Below are 11,546 nucleotides of genomic sequence, written 5' to 3'. Positions count from 1 at the left end.
AGAGTTCTGCAGAACTTCTGCTGAAGTCAGACATGGACACAAGACAAATGTTTGAGAAACAGGAATAAATGTTCACAGCTGAAGGCACCAAAAAGTGAATTAATGGGTTAATTCTGATGGCGTGAGATGGCCACCTCTTTTTAAGTGCTGTTTACCTGGGAGATCAATAAATAAGAACAGGATAAGCAGGGCTGGCTGGGAAAGAACAAGCTTTCCCATCACACCTTCATACAGCGTATCTGGGATCCCTTTGGGCACACTGAAATTCGGACAGTCAAGAGACCAAATGACTTAAACACATCCTGCTGGAATCCGCTCAATACCCGCTGAGTATCCAGGATGCAAGCCCTGGGTTCCTGCTGTTGTGCCCTTGCATCATGTGTCAGTTTCCTTCCCGACTTCATTCCTGGCCCCTCTGACTTTTCTTCTGTCTTCTATCTTATTAATATGCCTTCTCCTGCTAACTCAACTTGCACCATGAGGTTGTGATGGAAAAGGAAAATTAAAGAGTGCCTGATAATTACTGGTAAAAGCTATGCCAGATATCAGAAGAAACGTTATTTATGTGCAGCTGAATCTTTCTGGCATCGAGGTTGACCTGGAAGTCAAACATAGTTACATTTGTCATCTTTGCAATTCCTTCCTTCCTCACATGTTGACCTCTGCCTACCTGCAAAGAAGAAAGGGTCATATCTGAACAGCAGTACAGCAACATTAAATTAACAATTACTTTCTTATGGGAAAGAAAATGGAAAAGACCCTATATTTCATACCACTTAGATTGTCAGACTTGAGTTTTTAATTACAAAAGACACTGCGTGACTACAGGAAAATGGAGTAAGAAAAATAAATTTTAACAGAAGTTCTACTTAATTCTGTATGCTATAAGCAGTTCTGTTCTTGTCAGCTTTTAAAATAAAATATTTTAAAATATTATTTAAGAACTTTTTCCTGTTGGAGTAAGCAAATGATAACCTGATAAGACTACTCATGAATACCTAAAAGCTGTAGAAATAAGATATATGTATTATTAACATCACACCAGTACAAATTCATTTTATTCCACTAATTTCTGGGGGTTTGTTTGTTTGTTTTATTTTCACATGTGTTTCATCTAACTGTGATTATAAAACCTTAAGGGCAACAAGTCTTCTATATTTTTCTGTAAAATACCAAGTATATATTACAGCACCACATAAAGCAGATATCTATCCTCTTCTAAGTGCAAAGTGAAGATCTGTATTGAAAATCTTTTTCTATTCCTTTTTCTCATGTTATCAATTCAGTTATTTTCAAATTTAGACTTTGTTCTAAATCACATCAACATTCTCAGCTAACTTTACATCCCAATACTGCTTTTGCTCTAATAAGCCTTAGAGTGTTGGTCCAGTTAGATATGGCTTTGAGAAAACCTATTATTTTTTCCTTATTTAGTATTTCTCAAAAGCTAAAGAAATCAATAAACCAAAAAACTTTAAAAGCTTAGATAAGCCTAGCTTACTGACAAGAGTCCTGAAGGTACAGACACACAGTGGTAATTTATAGCTGTGGCTGTTGATGCCACTGCTTCCCCTCACTGTATGTCGGCACGCGCTCACAGCTCATGTACGCTTGTATCAATGAGAAGCCTGTTTTCTGTGTGCTTATCTGAAACTGCCAAAAGTAGTAGTGGTGGTTTCGGCTGGCCTGGGACACTGCACTGAACTCATTTAGAGAGCACCTGTCCTCCTTCTACCAGTTGTCCTGTGAGGCTGGTAGCCATCACCAGAAAGATGGTAACAAGCTGCTGCTTGGGAGCAAGGGAGAACAGTGACACTGAAAAGTTACAGCTGTTTTCAAACAACTGGTTTTCTTTGAAATGCCCTTATCCATTTACCCAGCAGGTACCCTCCCTCCACTACAGGCTGCTGGAGTATTTTTACAATGGCAACTATCTGCAGTGGCGCACCTCAGGTCCCTCTCCTCCTGCATGCTGCACAGACACGAATAAAGGCAGTAAAGCCATACGTCGTATCTCCTTTCCTCTCTGTCCTGGTTTGAATTAGAAGACAACTCATTCTGTCAGTGATTTTACTTTCCAGCTCAGTCTCTTCTAAGTGACATCACTTCCTGAAGTTAACGGCATATTTCCACAGACAATGTCTGCTTCTAGAAGTGCTAACAGAAATTCTCTTGCTGATACTTGCTCCTGTGCAGCCCAACGTCACTGCTAAATCCTGTGTGCCATGGTGGGGGTGCAGTGAGTGAGAGGCTGCACCTGCGGGGAGGAGTGGACAGGACAGGTGACCCTGCACTGACCAACAAGGTGTTCCATCCCGTAGACGTCATATTCGGTATAAAGCTGAGGGATCACAAGGGTCAAACTCTTTTCTTCAACGGCTGGCATCCAAGGAGGACTCTGCCCATTCTGTGTTGAATCCCAATCTGTGCATTCCTGAATCCAGTTCCAGAATCCAGATCCTGAATCTGGTTCCCATCTGCTGCTGAGCCCAGTCTGGGCCTTCCCCAACACCTGCCCACAGCATCAGTGGTGATGGTGACACAGTTGCCATCAGGGGGGTTGGGTTTGGTATTGGTTTTGTATATATTTGTATATATTTCATTTTTTGTTATTATTTCCAATAAAGCAGTTTTAGTTTTCTTTCCCAATCCATAAGTCTCTCTCCCTTATCCCATTTCTCTTCCCCTTTGGGGAGGGAGAGGGGTTAATAGAGAGCACTTGCTTTAGTGTCTGGTCCAGTCCTAACCCATAACACTCTCCAACTCTGAGTATATAATGGATGTGTTTGTCTTAAAAGCCATGAAGTTGCCACGACACGCAACATGTGGCTGAAGCAGTATAAGGTTTGCAAAAGAAAACAGGCTTTTGCTTTGGCAAAAGCTTTTGATACGTTCTAGGAAACAGCCAAACAGATCTGCAGCTCACTCACCCTTTTCACATTAAATAAAGCAGCTGACAAGTAGCAGCAGGTTCAAATGGCTTGCTCATTAGGAGGATCTCACTGAAATTCTTTGGAGAAACTGGGTCACTATTTGGAGGGTGAAGTCCTGTCAGGATCTTAAAACCCGTGTTCATGACAAAACTATAGAATATCTTTTCACTCTAGTTTGGAGTTTTGGGTTAGGGTAGTTGCTAAGAGGACTCCAATTGGACTACGTGTCCACTGCTGACATCTCTCTAATCTTATCTGCTAGGGCATGTGACAGAGCTGAATAATACAGAAATAAAAATTATGATGAGGGTCAAATGGTACGTTTTGGCTGTCTCTGTCCAAGTCCAGAAAAGAAAGTTGTTGAACACATGACCAAATGAAGGTGCATCATGCTTTTGCAAAGCATTTTCAGCAAAAGAGCATTTAGTGCCTTCACCTTTTCTCTCGCTTAGAATGCAAAATTAAGGACTACTACTGCAAGTGCTCTGACACATCCCCTCAGCCATCTTGGGCTCAGAGGTATTAAAGCCTAATTTAAAGTGTGGAGATAAAGAATACAATCTCCTGTGGCTAGCAGTCCCAGCAGAAGGGAACAGGTATTCCCCAAGGCATCACTGCCTGACTCTTTTGCCTGCGGCCCTGAAAGCTATGCAGATGAGAAACTTGTCAGCAACATTTTCATCTCCTAGCAAAAGACAGTAACAGCAACTGTCCCAAGTGGTAAACAAACTACCACAAATAACATAATTCCTGAAGATGGTTAATAACTCCTTTTAAACCAGCAAGCTCATTAGTGTAAAGAAAAAAGAAAAAAAAAAGAATGTTTTGTGGTTTTGGGTTTTTTTAAAACGATGTTCCATTGAAGACTAACATTGTTCTGAAACTCAAAAGCTTTCAGGTAAGCAAGGAATGAATAGACTCCAAGAAGACAATGAGACAGCCTGCAACATAAAGAAAATTAAATAGGGTGCAGCTGAAGAGGAGAAGAGAAGCTTTGCCTTACACAACCAATTTTGGAGGAAGTGAAAAGCAGTGACATACTCTGTCTCATCTATCTCCACATCTGTGGTATAGAGCAGGGGCAGAACTCAAGACAAACTAAGGTTTGTATCTTAGCAGTATCCCACTATGCAGTCTCAACACAGACAGGGTTAATGGACACCAAGAATCACTAGAAAAACATCAAATTCATCTGAGTCAAGTATTTCCTATGACAGCCCTGGCTAAGCTGCAGCCTGCAGACTAAGGCTATGGTACAAAACTAACTCAGCTAAGCTGCAACCCTTTTCTGAAGAAAAACAAGAGGAATAGCTGTTTCTGTAGTGAACACATAGACGTATTTCCTCAATCATTTTTCCCCTTAGAATAGTCTTTTGGCTTCCTGAAACGTCTAACTTCAGACTTCCTGAGGTCAATGCCTCATCTTTGCACATGTCCTCAATCAATTTTTCGTCCATCAGCCTGTCTGGTCCCCTTCTGAACTCAAATAAAACATCGGTGCCTGCAGCACCTTGCAGCAAGAAGTTCCACAGACTAACTACCCATGGTGTCTGGAGCCATTTTCTTTCGCTTGTGACACCTGTTAGTTTCATCTGAAGTTCCTCTGCTTCTTGTACTAGCAATGAGTGAACACAGCAACTCCCTGTCTGCCTTGTCCACATTACTCATGATTTTACAGACCTGCATCAAAACCTTTTTCTTCAAGTCATCTAGTCTCTTCTCCTATGAACAGTCAGATCAAAGGTGTTCACCACTCCATGCAAATTAGAGAGGAAGGAAAGAAGGCAAGTGCAAGGAAAGAATGGAAATCCAACTGTGTTCGAGCTGTGTGGCAGAAGAAAACAGGGTATCTCTATAAACAGGGAGATCAACAGCATACCAATCTACTTTTCCTACCACAGCAGCAGACAGGTAAGTCTCAATATGAGGACCTTGCCTCATGACTGTCAAATTTGGATAACCTTGCTCAGATGCATTAAATAAGAACAGGACCTCCATGGGCTAGAAAAAATGGGCTCACAGGAACCTCATGAAGTTCAGTAAGTCAAATGCAAAGTCCTGCATCTGATACGGAATAATCCCACACAATAGCACAGGCTGGGGACCACCTGGTCAGAAAGCAGGCTGACAGAAAAGGTCTGGGCTCCCAGTGGACGAGTTAGAGAGGTGTCATGTTTGACTGTGAAGTCATATTGCTGTATGGGACCATGTTTGAAAGAACATTGAGGGAAGCAATCTTTCCCCTCCATTCAGTTCTTGTGAGATTATACCCAAGTCTTGTTTTGGGCATACCTGGGGCCCCAGTTTTGGGCCTCCCAGTACAACAAAGATACTGACATACTGGACCAAGTCCAGCAGAGGGCCACCAAAAATGATGAAGGGGCTTGCAGTGCATGCTACAGAAGGAGAGTCTGCCAGCTGAGGTGGTTCACTCTGGAGAGGGAAGACCGAGAGGAGATGTTATCACTGTCTTCAACTGCCTGACTGGGGAGGGGTGCAGAAAAGATGGCAACACCCAGTAACAGGCATAAGTTGCAGCAACTAACAATTAAATATCAGGAAGTATTTTTTCATCATGAGGTTAGTCACACATTGGGACAGGTTGCACAGAAAGCCTGTGAAACCTCTATCCTCTATCCTCAAAACTTGACTGGACACAGCCCTGAAAATTGGCAATATCAGGGGTTGGACAACATGATCTCCAGAGGGTCCTTTCAACCTGCATCCTCTTATGAGTAACAAATTTGGACAAAAGTTTAAGTTAGATGGGAAAGCAAGACAAAAATCAATGGCCTTGCAGTAAAACTAGCGAATGATAAGACTTTAAAATCTAGTGTTGTCCTCTATTTAAGCCCTCATCAAAATGCTGACATTGGCATCCTCCTAAATACATACAAAAAAAAAAAAAAGGAATGGCCTATATTTCTTTCCAAAAAGCTGCATTCATTTTTCCTCAGTGCAAAAGTATGAGTTTCTCTTCTTCCTCTTTTCTTTTCCTCAGTTGTGGCAGATGTTGTGCAAAGGGCTAAACTAAAAAAGCAAGTTTTGCACCTGTTCTGAAGGCAGTGACATTTGTGGTTATCCCATCCCCTCCAGAAAAGTATACATTGTCTTATACCATGGTACATGGAGAGCTGCGTTCCTCCCTCTAATAAGCCAGACTTAGCAGTTTCATCCTTCCTGTGGCGTGTAACTTTCGAGGGAAGTTGTGGTTAGGTAGCAGAAGGCACTCTGAGGCAGCCTACTTTAAATATAGAGATGCTGAAAACGATTATTCTCAACTTACTAGCCTACAAAGCAGCCAGATAGCATTTTATTATTTTTATTAGCAGATGCTGATACTAAGGGGCTAAGAACTCGATGAAACCTTAGTATCACAACTTCAAAGTATGGAAAGTTACAGGAATTCTGTCTAGAAGTAACAATGACAGATCACTGTCCCATGTTGGACCGGAAGAGATGAAGCACCACTGCCAGCTGCATGTGTGAGACATTTTTGACAAAGAGGTAACTGAAGACTCCTGACAAGTTACCAGACTATAAAGGCAACTCCAGGACAATTCCTCTTTTTTTTTTTTTCCTTTAAAAAATAGTGAATTCACAATGCCAGCTATTTGAAACAGCACAAACACCCATCAGAACCTTACTCCTTCATTCACTCAGATGGGGGCAAACCAACTATTTTAAATGTGTCAGGGGTAGCTACTCAGATAGATACATAATAATGCTATTTATGCTAAAAAAGGGATAGAGGGCAAAGCTTCACATTCTCATCCCCAATGCTTAACAACATCTCATGATCTTTCCTAGTGGCTTTGCTCTAGACAAAAACTGACATAAATGATCAGACATAAGATCTAGAAAAAGGCCTGCAAGAAGATAATACATTGTATGTCACTCTTTAAAACGTGACCTAGAAGTGAGTATCTCAGTTCTGAGCTGAGGACAAAAAAAAAAAAAAAAAGAAAAAAAAAGATCAAGCCATCTGAAATGTCAGAAGCTTAACTGAAACCAGTGCTGTTCCCTAAAAGGGTGATTTCAATTTCTTGAGGGGGGAAAAAAAAAAAAAAAAAAGATAAAAAAAGATCAAGCCATCTGAAATGCCTAATGTAACAGATTACATTGTATCCATTCCATTACAATGAAGGATCTTTCCTCTTTAACCCCCCTTAATCCACAAGCTAGAGCAGAAACTCTAAAACTAGTATGTTTGGATGCCACCACTCGCAGGCAGAACTAGTACCACAAACGCCAGGGATGACTGCAACACAAGCAGCTTACAGCTCTGGGCACAGGCAGACCATCTCTTTGCCCTTCCTCGTTGTTCTCCTCCACCATTTCAGCCATTCAGCTAGCACACGCATCCCACACCCTTGGCCATGAGGAATCCCTCCTTACCCAGGAGTGCGTGGAAGAGCCGTCCACAGCTAGGAAAACTGACAGAGGTCAAGCTCATGGCTGAGAGCAACTAGCTGAGGACCACTGTAGATGGAGAGCCTAGGGTCAGGGAAATGCCTCCTGTCGACTGAACGAATTTTACTGCCTCCATAAAAGGTCTCTTCACATTTCCTTCACTGTATGTGGAAAAATTAATTCCCCTGGCTATGGCCCCGCCTTCCTAATAGTGAGGTTACTAGTAATGTGGAGGCACCTAATGTACAGCTCAGCATCTCCAGTCAAGCAGTCAGGCACCACTGCTATCATATACCCCTTTACAGTGCTTCCTATGCTGCAACTTGCAAACACCTGCTGAAATTAAATGATTAGTGATCAGAATTATAATAAAAAATATCCATAAAGATAATTTTGGGAATGGATATCAATAAAGAGTTAGTACCATAACATATTTTAAATACAGATGAAGTCATGTTGTCATATAGCCTAGATAAGGTATTCACAACTTTAAAAAAACAAAAAACCAAAAATAACTCCCACCCCCAAACCTTAAAAAAAACAAGAAAAAAAGGGAAGAAAAAAGAGTAGTATTTGTCTTTAATGTTTTAATCAGTTCTTCTAAGGCTAAGCAATCTTTATTGGTTAATTTACAACCTCCATCAAAATAGCTACAATTAGCAAGGCATGAAGATGGAGTTTGAATTCTGAAATCACATCTCAAAACTCTGATTCTAATGCCCTTTCACAAGATGCCACTTTCTAGTCATAAACAAAAACAGGAAATGAGTGCACCTCACTGACAACAGACACGTTGGTGGAAGAAGTTTGTGCTACTCTCTTTTCACAGTTTCATCCAACTTTGCTAGCATATCAAATAAAGGTCTAAGCAAATAAGAACTACCATTTCCACTCCACCTAATTTGATGATAAAAAGGAACTGCTAACAACAAGACTCTTACACACACAGGACAATGACAGTGGTGGCCAAGTGGGAGGGGAAGAATGTCAGGGCATACCAGCAAGATGCATGAGGAACTGCAGAGCACCTCAAAACTATAGAGGAAATTTTACTTTAGTTAAGTGACCTTTGCTTAAAGCAGCAATACTTCTTCAATCCATAAGAAATCAGAAAATCAGCAGTATTTGAACCAAAATGTTTGCAATTGTAGAAGTAACTTTACAGATAAAAATTTGTTTATTCACTGTAGTAGCCAGCAGTGGATGACTATTCTGTGAAGAGTTTGTGATCCACATCACCATGAGTGGAGGTGTGTGCCTGTATCACGGATACCGTGTGATCACTACTTAGCCAAAGTGTATCTAACAGATAGTATAATTAATCAATGTATGCACAGTCAATACACGATTACTCAATGTGTAGTCAATGCACATTTAATCTTATGTATATATACATTGTCAAGTCTCATTCATTTGAATTATTATATGCATCTGTTCTGGGACTGCAGCTTTATTAATGGAATAAGAAGAGAGTACATTGTCCAAGGGAGTCTTAAAAACTAAGGTTTTGCTCCTGGCTTTATTCTGTCAGTGATGCATGAATCTGTACTAGGAGTAAGACCCTGGAGAAACACTAGTGATCTCAGAGCTGGAATACACATCATATGCTGTCCCTGAGCAGAGGTCCAGCCAATGTGGTAACACCTTGGGGTCCTCAGCACTGAAAGAGGCGTAAGATTTCGTAACTTGCTATTGGCTTTTCTAGGCTATTAATGAATAGTTACCTGCCTTGCAAGTGTTTTGTTTCTTATTGGGACACAGAAAGAACTGTGCTCTCATTAGAGCTAAACACTGAAGTATTTTATTTATCACTTTTCCAACCGCCAACACCAATATGATAAAAGATGAGTTGTAATTCTTTTTTTCCAAAAAGAAAAAGTATTCTTTCAAATAAAAAAGAGTAAAGTGACTAAGTTGAAAAACTGAAAGTGAACAAACAAATTATAAAGCATTGTGGAGAATAATAAAGAAAAAAAATGCAAGCAAATTACTAGTCATGGAGAAGATAACAGTGAACTACTCTAAAATCTGTGAGAGAATCAAGCGATGCTCCCTCTCAGAAAAACTGTAATATAGCAGTGGTTGTAAGAAAACAAGGAATTAAAATATAAATTTGAAAAAACTCCCACTTTTTAGGGTGTTTAAAATATCAACAAACACTCAAAGACGTAATAAACAATTACCCCTACATGAACTTGTGAAAAATGGTTAAACATTTGTAGTGATTTCTGTGCTTCATATATAAAAGCTAAAATATTAGAGTCAACAAAACCACAAATACCTCAGAAGCTAAATAAACTTGTTTTTTATTTGTTCAAAACAAACTAGTCAAATAAAACTACCCCTCACCTTGGAATCTTAGATTTTAGTATTTGAATACCCTTATCTGTGCTTCCCAAAAAACACTTGATGACCTTTGTAACAACACCAAGCAAATTAAATACTGTGGGCAATTATCACAATTTGCTCTTCCCATTTGGCTTCTGTTTTGACTTTTTAGTAGTTTGCAACAGGCATGAAGCAAAGATTACCAACAGAGTGGTTAAAATTCTACTGAAGTGAACAGGTTTTCCATTCTTAATATCTATCCCCCTCCTAGAGAAACTTATTTTACGGAGAAACAATTTCTGATTGAAATTTAAAATTACTTTATTTTTCAAAAGTATATTATTAGAGACCAAAAAGTGTCTTTTTATTTTTTAGAGTTTTGTAGAAATATAGAAGATAGTAATCAATTTACCTTTCCTCTTATTTCAATTTAATTTTTAAAAGTTTGCAGTGTTGGTACAAAGTAACTTTTGGTAGCATCACCTTCCCCCCGCCTTGCCAATTCAACCCAAACCTCACACCATTTCTGTTTCCTCACACATTAGAATAATGGGAATTGCCACACCAAAGCACATTTCTCTCTAGTCTGCTACCCTGATCTGATAGACATATACTAAATCACTCTGAGAGATGCAATGTCTCAATTACTGCTTCTTCTAATAGCCCTTGTTTAAAATGACCCGGTACAGAAATCCAATTACAGCTCATTTATCTTTAAAAAGGGTTAAGACAGCTGGCAATATTTAGCCAAGTTGGCATAGACACATGTAATGTTTACCTCCATAAGCTGCTTAGAGAATACTGACTGCAGAGATTAACACTGCTGCAACACAGGCCAGCTTCTCCCCTTAAAGAAAAACACATTTCCAAGCTGAATAATTACACTTAGTTCACAGATCTCTTATAATGACATGCTTGGTACTTTCTACTTTACAAAAGCAATTAAAAATGGTAACTGTCAAAGTGGTGACAGCCTGCATTTACAAATGCTACTCAGCACTCTCTGAATTTGAAAGGGGCAGCTAATCTCAGGAAAGTCCTTCCAGACATGTACCACCTTACTTCCAGGTACATTCAAGGACTGGTAACACTTTTTGTCAAATGAACTCCTACTGCTTTCTTCCTCTTAAATAATGTTACCCAACTATGTACTTTGCATGCACACTTGTGTACCTGTCTGAGAGATGCAAGAGCAGTAGACTTCACATCCAAACTGCAATGAAGGGGTAAATATCCTAATTATTGTGAAAATGGAGAATTGTCCCTTTTCAAAATCCTCAACAAATCCTGACAGAGGTTAAGAAATAGGTGATTATTCCTTTGTTGTTATAGTCTGATATCTCAGATGGCACAGCTTTGCCTAAGGCAGAGCTTTTGGGACTTTTCGGTCTGTTCGTACAGTTACTAAAATCAGGGCTTGGTGTGATAAACTGTGGAGAACCCCAGTTCAGAGGTTATGGTCTTCTGTCCCATCTCCCCCCTCCACTGCTAGAGTTTACTGGTGCTACAGCAATGCACACCTTAACCTCAAGCAGCTGAACCTGGGCTGAAGCCATCAACCGCAAATCTTGTGGTACAGAGTAACGGAAGGCCAGAGTCCCTGCAACTGCCTTACAACTACACATTTTCATTGCTTTCCTTGCTCTGGTGCTGGCATTCATCCACTCAGAAGTTGGCAGGGTTAGAAACTTAAGCTAGGGGGAAATGATCCCCGAAAAATATATATATTTACATATTTTACTTTTAAACATTACTTTATCTCCTTATAACCACTGCCTGTAGGAAGTGAGACAACTTGCACTGCAAGTGATAGATAGGAAAGTACAGGCTGGGGTCAAGCAGTTGCTCTGTAAACAGCAGCCTATACTTCAA

The 11,546-nt window shown here is 40.1% G+C and overlaps 1 protein-coding gene across 1 annotated transcript in view; it reads right to left on the bottom strand.

Moving 5' to 3' along the window:
• Nucleotides 1–11,546, bottom strand: part of UBAC2 (UBA domain containing 2) — an 86,380-nt gene that overhangs the window by 52,882 nt on the left and 21,952 nt on the right. The window lies entirely within an intron of this gene.

The sequence above is a fragment of the Buceros rhinoceros genome, unplaced genomic scaffold (genome assembly GCF_000710305.1).
Source record: "Buceros rhinoceros silvestris isolate BGI_N320 unplaced genomic scaffold, ASM71030v1 scaffold11080, whole genome shotgun sequence".
NCBI classification, from domain to species: domain Eukaryota; kingdom Metazoa; phylum Chordata; class Aves; order Bucerotiformes; family Bucerotidae; genus Buceros; species Buceros rhinoceros.
The sequence above is the reverse complement of the archived record's forward strand: the minus strand, read 5'-3'. Positions and strand labels throughout refer to the sequence as shown.